Genomic DNA, 11,940 nt, shown 5'->3' on the forward strand with positions numbered 1-11,940 from the left:
CGAAAGTGCACCCCTGAAACGGAGTAAACGTTGGCGACAAACCGTTACACCCACGCAAAGCGAGTAAATGTCTAAAGTTAGAATAGTAGGGTGTAAGAACAGACAAAACGAAACACCGCCGAAATGAGTCCCCTGAAACGGAGTAGAATAGGTGACAAGCCGTTACTCCCACGCAAAGGGAGTAAATTCCTAAAGTCAGAAAAATTGGGCGTAAGAACAGACAAAACGAAACTCCACCGAGACGAGCCCTTTGAAACGAAGTAAACATCGGCAACAGGCCGTTACTCCCACGCAAAGGGTGTAAATGTCTAAAGCAGGGTGTCGGAACGGAACGAAAACCGAAAACGAAAAACGAAAAAAAAAACGATATTTTGGACCGGAACGAAAACGTAACCGAAACTTTATCTATTATTTCGTTCCGGAGTGAAAACGAAATTTTTTCAATCGTTTTTTGGTTCACGAGAAAACCTCGCAATCCGGAGCAACTGAGCTCGTGTAATGTGAGCATATCTCAGGGTACGGTATTAGTGCGTACCTCAGGCAGGAATTCCAAAGCAAAGATATGTTGAAATTGTGCGAAAAACGAAAACAGTGGCAACCAGAGATGTTTATATTGTACCAGGGGCGTAGCCAGAAATTTTTTTCGCGGTGGGTTCAACCATACTTTATGTATGTTCGTGCGTGCGTTTGTATGTGTACGTGCCTATATACGCAAGCAAAACTGAAAAATTTCGGGGGGGGGGGGTTTCAACCCCCCCCCCCCCTTGGCTACACCCCTGTATTGTACTATCATGCCTCGCGTGCCAACGCAAGTGGATTTTTGCGCGCCTGTCACGCAGGCCAGCGTAGAGAGGGCATTGTCAGCGCTGAAGTTTGTTACAGCGAAAGCTGTTATGAGATCACAACAGCTGATTTTGGCGCCATAGTTGTCCACCAAAGTGCACATAATGCCTTAGAGATGTGTAGTGTGTACCACGAGACTCCGAAGAATGACGAAAAATGGCATAGCGGGAACTTCTCTACTTCAGAAGAATTGGGATGATTTATGGAGTAGTGGGTACCTTGCATGTGTAGTTGTATTATTGCCCCAAGAGACTCTTCAGCGGGCTCTACAAAGTCCGCTCTTCCAGCTTTCGTTGTGACTGTGCTGCGAGTGTCGCGCAGGCCTGGCGATCTCTTTATCAGAACAGCGGTCTCGCACATCAGAGAGTACACTCAACGACGTGCTGCTTCTGAGATCGTGCTGACTCCCTTGACACAAAGCATTGAGCCCACTAAAAAAATCGTATTTGTCTTTTGAGAAAATAAATACTATGACTTTGAAATTAATACTTGTTTGTGCTCGTTGGTAGAAATTCGTGGTACAGTTACCTCCACTCCTCTGAAGAACGTCTCTTGTCCCACTTTCCTAAGAGCAGGGCAAGTAACTACATCACGAATCCAATGTTCGTTATGATTACCTTAACTTCAAATTTTTCCATTAAAAAAACCGTTACGAACCGTTACGGAACATTTTTTTTTCGTTCCGGAACAGAAACGAAACGGAACTTTTTTGCGGTGGAACGAAACTAAAACCGAAACGAAAAACATTTCGTTCCGACACCCTGGTCTAGAGTGAGCAGAACTTGGTGTTAGTACAGACTAAACGAAACTCCACCGAGCCGAGCCCTCTGAAAAGAAGTCAGAGACAAGCCGTTACTCCCACATAAAGGGAGTAAACTCCTGAATGGAGTAGTAAGTGCAAAAGGGAGTAAGAAGACACGCTCTGAAAGGAAAGAGCGTAACTGGGGCGTGTTTCTGTCGCAATGATAATAATTTATCTCGCGTGCTTTTGTTAGCGTTATCGCCAGGCGCAGCCGGTGTACTTCCAGGTCACGAATGGCGTGAGCGTAAGCAGTGTGACATAGCGTTCTTGGTGTGGGTAAGTGGTAAACGCCGAGTTTTTTCAAGAAAGGAAACGGAAGCGAGTCATATGACCATTATTGTGGTGTGGCAGAAGGACTCCCCAAATACTCCAGTTTGCCTGAGAGTGTACGAAGGGAGTGATTACCGGCGATACGGCAATTCGCCGTTCTTTGTATACGGCACCGTACATATTGCGTTTTATGCTGAGCGGCAATGGTCGGCCCATTTGTAGATTTTTTTTTTACTTTTCTGGTTATTTTTTATTCCCCGGTTTTGCGGGGGTTGAGGCGCTTCGCAGAGCCGCCAATATCGTAAGCATTTTTATATTTACTTGGAGCACCGCGTCACCTGTCACCTTCTCGATTAACATTCCAGGCGAGCGACGAATTCTTGTGCCGTACTGCGGGCCCCCTAGCGGCCCACGTCGAAAGTGTTGCACGATTGACAGCCTGACACGGAGTAGTTAACTCACTGGACGCACGTCCGAAATTCCACCGCCTTCGCTTGCATACGTCTAGTTGAACAAGAAGAGGGTGACCGTTATAAAAGGACGCATGAAATAAAGACAGAATTTAATCTGTGCCAGCAACCTTTATCTGCGATATATGAGAAACGACCACCACTCTAACTTTAGCCACCCGGTTCACTTGTGTCCCACCTGAAAGCAGAAAGTTTTCCTACATATTTTTTTTTTTACTAAAACGAACGGCGTTTCACATAGAATCACGTAGTATAACGAATTATGTATTGTGTGTGTCAGGTTCTTGTTTCGAAACGCCCGCAGCAATTGTATGAAACAACCACCGTCTTTTTGGAACAATGAATCATATACGCCTTTATATATCATGTGGAACAATGTTGCACACGTTTACGTGTAATTCTGACAATCATTCAATATGTGGAACAACAACGTTGTACCTGTAGAGAGGATTTTGCAAGAGGCCTGCGAATGGAAATTTGTGTAGATTCACGTGTATATCCTTCGGAGGCCTCTGTATATTAGAAGGTCTCAGAATACATATGTCACGTTGATTTATTTTCAAGTTGCTTGAAATCCTGCTGAATATTTATTTATTTATCGAATTGCGTAAGAACACACATCCCCGATTTGAAGCAAGGTGCACGCGACGCGGTCTATGAAAAGTGCTTTAGTTTAAATTGTTCTCGCCACCATTTGTTGAGAGAATAGGCGCCAAGCTGACTTCGACTGTCTTGTGATCGCAACATTGTATACATGCACATGCCAAGCTGGTTTTGAGATTGGCATCGTTGAAATGGCAGAAAGAGGATGGAGCATCAAGTTGACAACTCTCCCAACCATGTTTACGTGTTGCATTGTGTGCTTACAGACAATTAAAACAGTGTTACGATAGCAATCAAGGGTACGTACCTACATTGTTTATGTATTTATACAAATACTTTCAGCTTCTGGCATTGTAGAAAGAAAAGACAGGACCAAGAAGTTGTCAAAAATGTCCCGTCTTTTCTTTCTACAATGCCATTACATACCGACCAGACGAGATTTCGTCCAATTCTCGATTTCATTCATATACGCCAGGCGTGTGGCCAACCAAAAAGAACGAGTGAAGAAGGCTTCCATGTGGAAGCCGTAACGTCATTTTATTATATTTTTGACACCTTCTTGGTCGGCGTCCTGTCTTTTCTTTCTACAACGCCATTACATCCCGACCAGATGATATTTCGTCCAATTCTCGATTTCACTTTCAGCTTTTATCGTTGGACTTTGACTCACTGCGGGTTTTTTCTCTAGTCCTTAACGTACTATGACAGATAAAAAAAAAAAAAAAAACATGTTGGAATAAAAAAGAAAATGATTGTCTCCGAGCTGTACTTGGGTCGCACACATAGACACACGCGCGCGAAAAAGAAAAGAAAATTACATATTTATGTAATAAATATCTAGACTTAACTAAACCGGCGGTCCAGAGCTCTCTCGGGTCGCTGAAACGACACATCCTTCCCGCGCGTAATCTTGCTGCCGGTGAAGAAGAAGAAAGCAGCAAAAAAAAAAAAGAATAAGTAAGCAGCGATCTTTATATTTCACACGTCCGTGGCCCGGAGCTACGCACAAAGGCGTCGCCGCAGTATGGCGGGGTCGCCGGCTTCTGGGAAGGCCGTTGTCCACTCACGAAGTCTCCGGCTTTGCCACATCAACGAAAAAAAAAGAATAAAAGAAACAGAGGGTTGCTTTGCGTGCGCACGCGTACAAAGATGCGTATCACCAAATTAATGACATTCCGCGCGTCATTATATGCAAGGATATGCGTGGCAGTCGACGTCCATTTGCTTGCTAGCGTGCGTGCGTGTTTGTAGAGACAGTAAGAAAAAAAATAATGAAGAGAATACATAGTAAGAAAGTGGACGGGGCGACGGTGTTTTTTTTTTTTTTTTATGACCTCTGGGAGTTACATTTTGTCCGGCGGCACCGTGAAAAGGCGGCTCGCATACACCGCCGGATGTTTGTAGTGAATGCTAACGGACCGCTGACCGCACGTGGTCTTTGAGTGCGTGGTTGTACGGAAATGGTATAGTTATTTCCGCGTTCGCATTTCTTCCAGCAGGACATGTCTGTTCCTGCTTGTTATATATTTGCTTTCTTATTTTTTTAAAGAATGGTTGTTAGCCGGGATTGTTGTGGATACCGCGAACGTAAGATGGCGAACAGCGGGAAATCGACAAATCGCCTGTGGCAAGGTATCCTCTATTCGCTGAACAAAGAGTCGTCAGTTCCCATAGTTGAACGAAAGAAGGGCTCGTGCTACGCGACGCCAGCTGGAAAAAAAGTGTGTTCCACACTCGCCGTCATGGATACGAGAGGCGCTGACTAACACTTCCAGGTTTGCATGCGCATAAATACTCGGTAAAGTGGACGGAGGGACGACGGCAACCGTAGCTCAATTGGTAAGAGCATCGGGCGCGTAATCCGAAGGTTGCAGGTTCGGTCCTTGCCGGCGGCAAGTTGTCTTTTCGTCCACTTCACATTCTTCACATTTATACCAGAATTACTACAATACAGTCAAAACAGCTGTACAACTAGCGTCGCCTATGCCTTCCTTGGCTTGAGTATCTGTTGGTTTTCATTAACAGTGAAGCCAGGGAGGGGGGGGGGGGGGGCCTGGTTCCCATAATGTGGGGTATGTGACGATGATCTCCAGAACTGGAACAATGGTGTTTATTGTCTTCGAAGCTTCACGAAGCTGTTTTTTTCTTTTTGCCGGCTTCATCAGAATTGCACTCGGAATCGGGGTAGTCTACCGTGAGTATGAAATTACCCCTTCCAGCGATCTCTCGAGACAGATGCTAGTCACCAGTATGAGCCTCTTCACAAAATTGACCCATTGTGTGACTTCGATATGCCGCGCTATACCTTAACAGACAAGAGAAAACATGCTTGTACCGCATCAGATTAAACGTCGCCTACACTAATTACTTCAAGAGCAAAATTAAGCTTTCGGACTCAGCATTGTGCGTTCAATGTAACGTCACAGAAGACCTTAAACATGTCCTGTGTGAATTCAGGCGATGCGCATCAGGGAGATGATCTCTGAAGGCGACCTTGCACCTTCGACGGTACTCGTGCTTAGAACTGAGACATATTCTGGGCCCATGGCAAAGCAGCACCTGTGCGTTACGCGCCACGAAAGCGCTGCTGACTTTTTGCGGGCCACGAGCCTGAACGTGTGTGTGTGGCTGTATGTGTTATGCGTTTATCAGTGTATATATCGTAATCATCCCCCAGCACCTGCAGTAGCACGTCAGGCGAATAGCCAGGCTAACATCTCCACCTTTTCATTAAAACATGTCTCTCTCTCTCACCCCTGAGATCAGGAGTAATAATATAGCCGTGACTCATGAAAGAATCCTCTGAAGGTGTTTTCCCCGCGGCTCTCCGGGAAACTAACAATCGCTTAAAACGATCCGTCTTCTCAGATCGAGTGCGCCATGGCGTGATGGAAACAGTCCAGCGCGATGCGCTTGCGTCGGGGTTCGCCATCGGAATGCAAATGGTGCACTACGTGCTCCGTCGATCGCTTCTCGGTGTAGCCGAAAGACCTGTTTATTCGTTTTAAGGCACTTACGTCAGGTTTGGAAGAAAAAGATTTAAGAGATATACAGGCTGTAAAAGGCGTCGAGACGTAGCGAGTACATCCGTCTGTGGCATGCATCGTGATGGGACTGAATATTGCCCGTCCGGTCGACACAGACGGACGCGCTAATAATGGACCTCGAATGAACGAAGTTAACCAGGAATTTTGTGGAAGAGAGAGGAGTGCAAAGGAACAGGGCACCTGTACAGCTATCTTTCACTTAATTTGATGCACGTGTCCCCAGAAGAATTTTCGACACAACTGTAAAGGCGAAAGCCTTAGATACATCATAAAACGCGAAAATTGGCCATCGGCGTCAACGCGATTGATGCAAAAAATCAACATCCGTTGATGACGTCACCATATGATGTCATCATGATGTCACATATAGCAAAAGCTTGTGCCGTCATCGTGGAGTCACTGTGACGCAACATAACGTAGCGTCACATTATGGCGTCATCTCATTACATGGTCGCTTGGTCAGAGGTGGGCCGATCACGGAGGCAGGGCAAATTAGGGAACGTGCAGAAAAGCTTGCAATGCCTCCCATCCCGGAGGCAGCGCAAAACCAAGTTATGTACAGAAAGCATTAGGAGGGGGCCGGGGGAGGATCAACACATCGACTGCGAAGAAAAAGAAGATGTCTTTCGCCTTCGAGTCGTCTCATTCGAATGCATAAGGGACCCTGTGAGTTCTTGCACTACGTTCGACGTTGATGGATGTTGATGATATGCTTTTAATTATCTCCGCTTATAACATCGAGGGTGAAGGCAGGTGGTGACACCACGCCAAGATTTCAATGGTCGGCGCTCCTGTGTCCGCTCTTCTACTGTGTCATTGTTTGTCTGCGCTGTTGTACAAGACGCTCAGATTGCCGCGCCAACTTGAAAATCCGTGACGTCGCGAATTTTGACGTTGCAGACGTAGACTAGGAAATGAAAATTGAAAGCATTCGTCGCTATAGAGAAAGATTCAGTTGTATTCGAAAGTTAGCGAAATACACTACTTGAGGAATACTACGAAGATGTCCTGAGCAAGAACAGAGGGGAAAAAAACGAAGTGCGCAGCATAATTCGGTTAATTTCAAAATTTGCATCGGTGTTGAGCATTTTGATGAGAAACATGAACAAAAAAAAAAAGGTTTTTATGGCCTCTATCCCCCCCCCCCCCCCCCCCCCCCCAATACTACGTAAAGCTTTTCCGTAGTGTTTTGCTGGTTTCTGGTTTCTCTGGTGATGAGTGTAGTATCACCAGAGCAACCTGCAGCTTTGATGTTGCAGGTTGCTGAAGGCAGCTTTAATGCCGCATTAGGACAATTACCGGATATGGAAGAAATGATCCTGTCTCTTTATCACTAGTGTACTCTGCTTATCGCAGCGGTTACGCGCATTACAGTTGCTCTTTTGCATGACCTTTATAACAGAGCACTCCGAAGTCGACCACCCGAATACGTAATTAGTAATCCAGTCATCGCTCGGAATGATTCGTATGCAGCCGTCTGGCGCAGCCGCAAGCGCAAAGTTACCAGTTATAATGGATATAGTACGTCGGGTAGCTAATTTTATGCCCGACAGCGTGCCAGCGTCTAATTAACGGTACCCCATCATTTTTCTACCCATCCACTGACAAAAAAAAATTAATCCCTGACGATGACTTATGTATATGTATAGAATAACGGTCTGCAATTACTCGATACAGAATGTCTGGTTTTGGATCCTCCCAGTGCCTGAATTATTAACCAGACAATTACTACGTGAGCTGGCTAGAGTGAACAGTGCATACGGTCAGATCTTAAACTGAACAACCAGTTGTAACAGTATTCAACATGGCGTGACTCAAGGAGACTTTGCATTCGTTAAAGAAAATCCGCTGCTGTTACGTAATTATCAAGCAGACCACGATGTATATTCAAGGTTTTTATACATGTATTAAACGAGAAATTCCGCGGGCACTTTTTGCTTTGACTCTTCCTTCTGCATTACATTTGCTTCGTGATGATATAATAACAACATATAATATTGCTAAATATGTCATTGAGAACTATTCCTTAGTGTTGTCTGCATGACATAGTAGTTGATGCAGGTAAAAGAAATCGCAGAACTTGCGCACCATTAGAGGATTTAATGAACCGATTTCCGAAAGCTTCGCTTCGCATATTCGTTGAGTCTGCGCAGCTCGATTCCTTTTTTCTTTCGTAAACCCAACGCTTTTTACATACACAGCAAGCGCATGAAACTCTATTCACGTAGTTCGTGTGACCCGGATGTGTGCGCATAACACCTCCGAAACGAACGGAAACAATAGAGAGTAATAGCTAAGCGCATCAGCGGGCCAGCGGGCCCAGCGCACGAGCGGAGATGCCAACTGCGCATGCGCGGCACGCTGGGGCCATCAGCGTTTTTACGGAGCGGACCGCTCAGCCGCTGGTATCCTCTGCTCAGCGGAGCGTGGCCAGCGGACCAGCGTTTTCGCGAGACAAGAGGGCTACCCCCAACACAAGCGGCAGCGGCATGTTGTCGGCGATACCCGCCAACATAGCGCTCGCTCTGCTCCAGGCGAAAAAGTCCCGGCGCTGATTTTCAACATAAGAAGACCTCTGAAGACGAGGGCATTTGGAGATGACCTAAAGTGGAGATGACCTAAAGCTCGTGTTGATCTTTTATTTCGAAATTGGAGACAAGAAGACACAAGAAACTTGAGAAAGTATAGGTGCTACTTTGACATCTTTTTCGTACAGATTACATTTGATCGCGTGTTCACAGATGTGCAGAGAACTGCATACATTTCGCGTTATTCGCAAGCGCGTCTTGTCGAGACGCGGTCAGCTTGGCTGCAAAACGACGGCGAAACCTAGTGGACGCACCTTCACGCTATGGTTTCACGCTACGCTCAACTGACTCCACAGCGGAACGCGAGGTGCGTTCTACGTTCAACGAGCGGGGCGACGCTAGGCCGCTTAGCTATTACTCTTCCTTTCTTCTCGCGCTCCGCTGATCTCTCCGCTCTTCCGCTGGGACCGCTGGTCCGCTGAGCCGCTTAGCTATTACTCACTAATGACTCACGCGCTCAAATCACGTGCGCTCTGAAAGACAACCCTGCCATTAAACCCCTCACCCCTATCTTTCTTCCTCTCTCCCTTTCTCAAACTATTCCCAAGTTCCAGCTTTTTCGCTAACAACCCACAGTCTGTCCGACTTCCGCGGAGTTGGACATCGGAAACGCCCGTAGCGCCCCCTCACTCACCAAGGAGATCTTCTCCCTGCGGGTGCCATCTTTCTATCTCGTCTCGATATCTCTACCTAGGGCACGCAACGACTCTGCGGCGGCGCGTGCCTTGAAATCCTCTCTCGCCAAGCTCTAAACGAAGAAAACAAGTTATAGAGAGAGTCCCGTATACGAGCAATTCGGAATATGCTTTCCGGATCCGAGAGCAAATCGACTGCAGAGATGGCGGCGTGTCGCGCCTCGGCGTGACCTTCCCGCTAGCGAGACACGTCTGTGAAGACATGCGATGAAAATGAAAGAAAAAAAAAGCGCTTCAGGCCTAAATCAGTCCGACGAGTGAGATAAACAGCCGGAATCACCGTGGGGTGGTGTTTCTTTTTCAAGGTGTACAGCATACTGCCTCTCGTTTGCAGTGCAATGAGCAATATGGGCGTACGTGCACGTATACGGATGCCGGTTACTTCTATGGGCGTTTTTTTTTCCTTTGGCAACTCGAAGCCGGGATATGTGATGTTCCCATTGTAAGGGCGATCATGTACAAGATCTAGAGCTTGTACGTCTGTGCCCGTGTTTCTTCTAACGAGTCTTCTTCACGAAGGAGTGATAGCGAATAGGCGAAACTAACGGCGCAGATAGTCTATATCTGGCAAGTCTGTTGACGCCATGTTATAGAATCGGTGTAGAGAGAAAGAGAGTGAGAGAGGGAGCGAAAGAGAAAGAGACAAGTCGATGAAAAGTAAGGAAAGGCACGGCAGAAGTGGGGAATAGAATCGGCATACTGTTTGCAGGGGGTCCGTACGCACTAGTTCTCTTTCGTTTTATGTGGGCTATCTTTTCTATACGGAGCAGTCCGTTGTAGGAGATGATATATCGCACTTTTGATAAATTGAGAGCTCTGTGTTTAAACAGATTGCTTGCACAGTCTGCAGGGAGGCTGTATTTCCCATACTTGAATGAATAGACTACAGGTAGTCAGACAATGGATTAAGTTTTACTCTTTGTGAACCATATGGTTTAGAGACCAGCTTCTTCGGCGAAGTGGAATCTACGGAACGTGGCAACATTGTATGTGTCTAAACAAATTGTGTAGAAGTTTACGCCGTGTCTTTCAACGGCTTATAGGCTTATAGTAAAGAAATAGGCTATTTTACGATAACTTATGATCTTACACCCTATCACTGTACTACGCACGCACCATGTTGCTCTACGACGAATGTGTTATGCCTAGCGATACTGTTCAGAAGGTCTACCAGGAGGCCTGTAGGCGGCCCTTTATAAAATAGACAATTCAGAAACATTTAGTTCTTGATTTTGTGGCTGTTAATTTTTTATATGAGCTTTATATATCGGGTGTAGACGTTTAAGTTATCGCAGTTATAGACAGAGCCGGCATTTGACAACGTATGGAATACCGTCGTGCTGTACAAAAAAAAAAAAAAAACTGCAATCGTTATAGACTGCAAATCTCAGGTTTTGTGCAGAGCGTTTATGAGAAGTCTATAGACATCTGTAAGACGTCTATAAACAGCTTGACTCTGCGTATATGTAGCCTTACAGGAATTGAGGATTATTGCTAATGAATTATCTAAGGACAACTACATGGAAACGATGTGATCATGTGAGGTAGTGGATGCGAATATATTGAGACGCAATATAGGTCTACGCGAGAACAATAGAATCTATAAACGTCGAAACACATTCTATAATCTGCTTAAACGTGTTTCTATAGCCGTGTGCAACGGAATACAGTTCTTAAGACCGTGCGTGAAGGTTCGACAAACAACTCGACATTTCTCTGTGCATTTCACCAAAGTGTCTTTCTTGAGTTTTTAATGTACCGGATCAAGGACTTAGTTGTAACTAATTGTGACAAATTGTGACTATGACCATGATTGTCGCTGCTGTTGTATCTATTGCCCAGTTACTATTCATACATATTCAGCATGGCTGCCAAAACGGATGTCAGTTTGCCTTCCCCGCGACAAGGTTCTGGAACACTCACCACAATTCACAGGCGTCCAGCAGTGAGATGTAGAAGGATAGGACCTTCTTATTCCTGGGCTTCTAAGATGACGTCACTCGAAGGTTACGGCGAACTCTTTGATTCCTCAATAGATCCCCGAGCGTACTTCAGACTGGGATGGTTGCTCCTGCAGTCTTGCGAACTTTTTACAGTGTATAGTCTACAAGTCCACCGTTGCTATCTCATGATGACGAAAAAAAAAAGGCAAAGAAAAGTGACTGTCGTAGTCGTTTACTGCCACTTAAGATGCACAGTTTGATTGCAGGGTCGCAAACTGAACATGAAGGGCTAACAAGAACACAAACACAGAACTCGTCAAACGTACGTATATCGCTCGGTGAATCACAGCAGCGTGGCGCTGGAGCTAACAGGTGGTGACACGTTCTCTCCAAGCCAATTCGATATGCAAGGTCTCTCGCTGGCCGATACAGCTTTGATAAGCTTCCAGGAGGTACGGGCTGTTTCCTGGGTTACCGGTCCCAAAGTCACGCGTTTCTAAACTTTGACGGACAACTTTGTTAATAAGCAGCCGGGCTTTTCAGTAGTTCCTTTCTGGTAGACCTTGGGATGACGTCTGCCGAGTCCAGGACTGTCGGATGACGTTCACCGAGGGCCCGACTTGTAGACCTTAGGACGACGTCTGGGTAATCTAGGACTGCCGGTTGACGGTCACTGTGG

At 46.0% G+C, this 11,940-nt stretch overlaps 1 protein-coding gene across 2 annotated transcripts in view; it reads right to left on the reverse strand.

Annotated features, from left to right (window-relative positions):
* The window catches only part of LOC119400158 (uncharacterized), a 68,771-nt gene extending 57,294 nt beyond the window's left edge, over positions 1-11,477 (reverse strand). Inside the window, exon 1 of one of the 2 annotated variants that reach the window (XM_037667142.2) lies at positions 11,242-11,477. The gene's annotated coding sequence lies outside the window, so the exon portion shown is untranslated. The remainder of the gene's footprint in view (positions 1-11,241) is intronic. The other variant, XM_049417989.1, reaches the window with a different exon arrangement.
* Positions 11,478-11,940: the final 463 nt, after the last annotated feature.

Source organism: Rhipicephalus sanguineus, chromosome 7 (assembly GCF_013339695.2).
Source record: "Rhipicephalus sanguineus isolate Rsan-2018 chromosome 7, BIME_Rsan_1.4, whole genome shotgun sequence".
Lineage (NCBI taxonomy): Eukaryota > Metazoa > Arthropoda > Arachnida > Ixodida > Ixodidae > Rhipicephalus > Rhipicephalus sanguineus.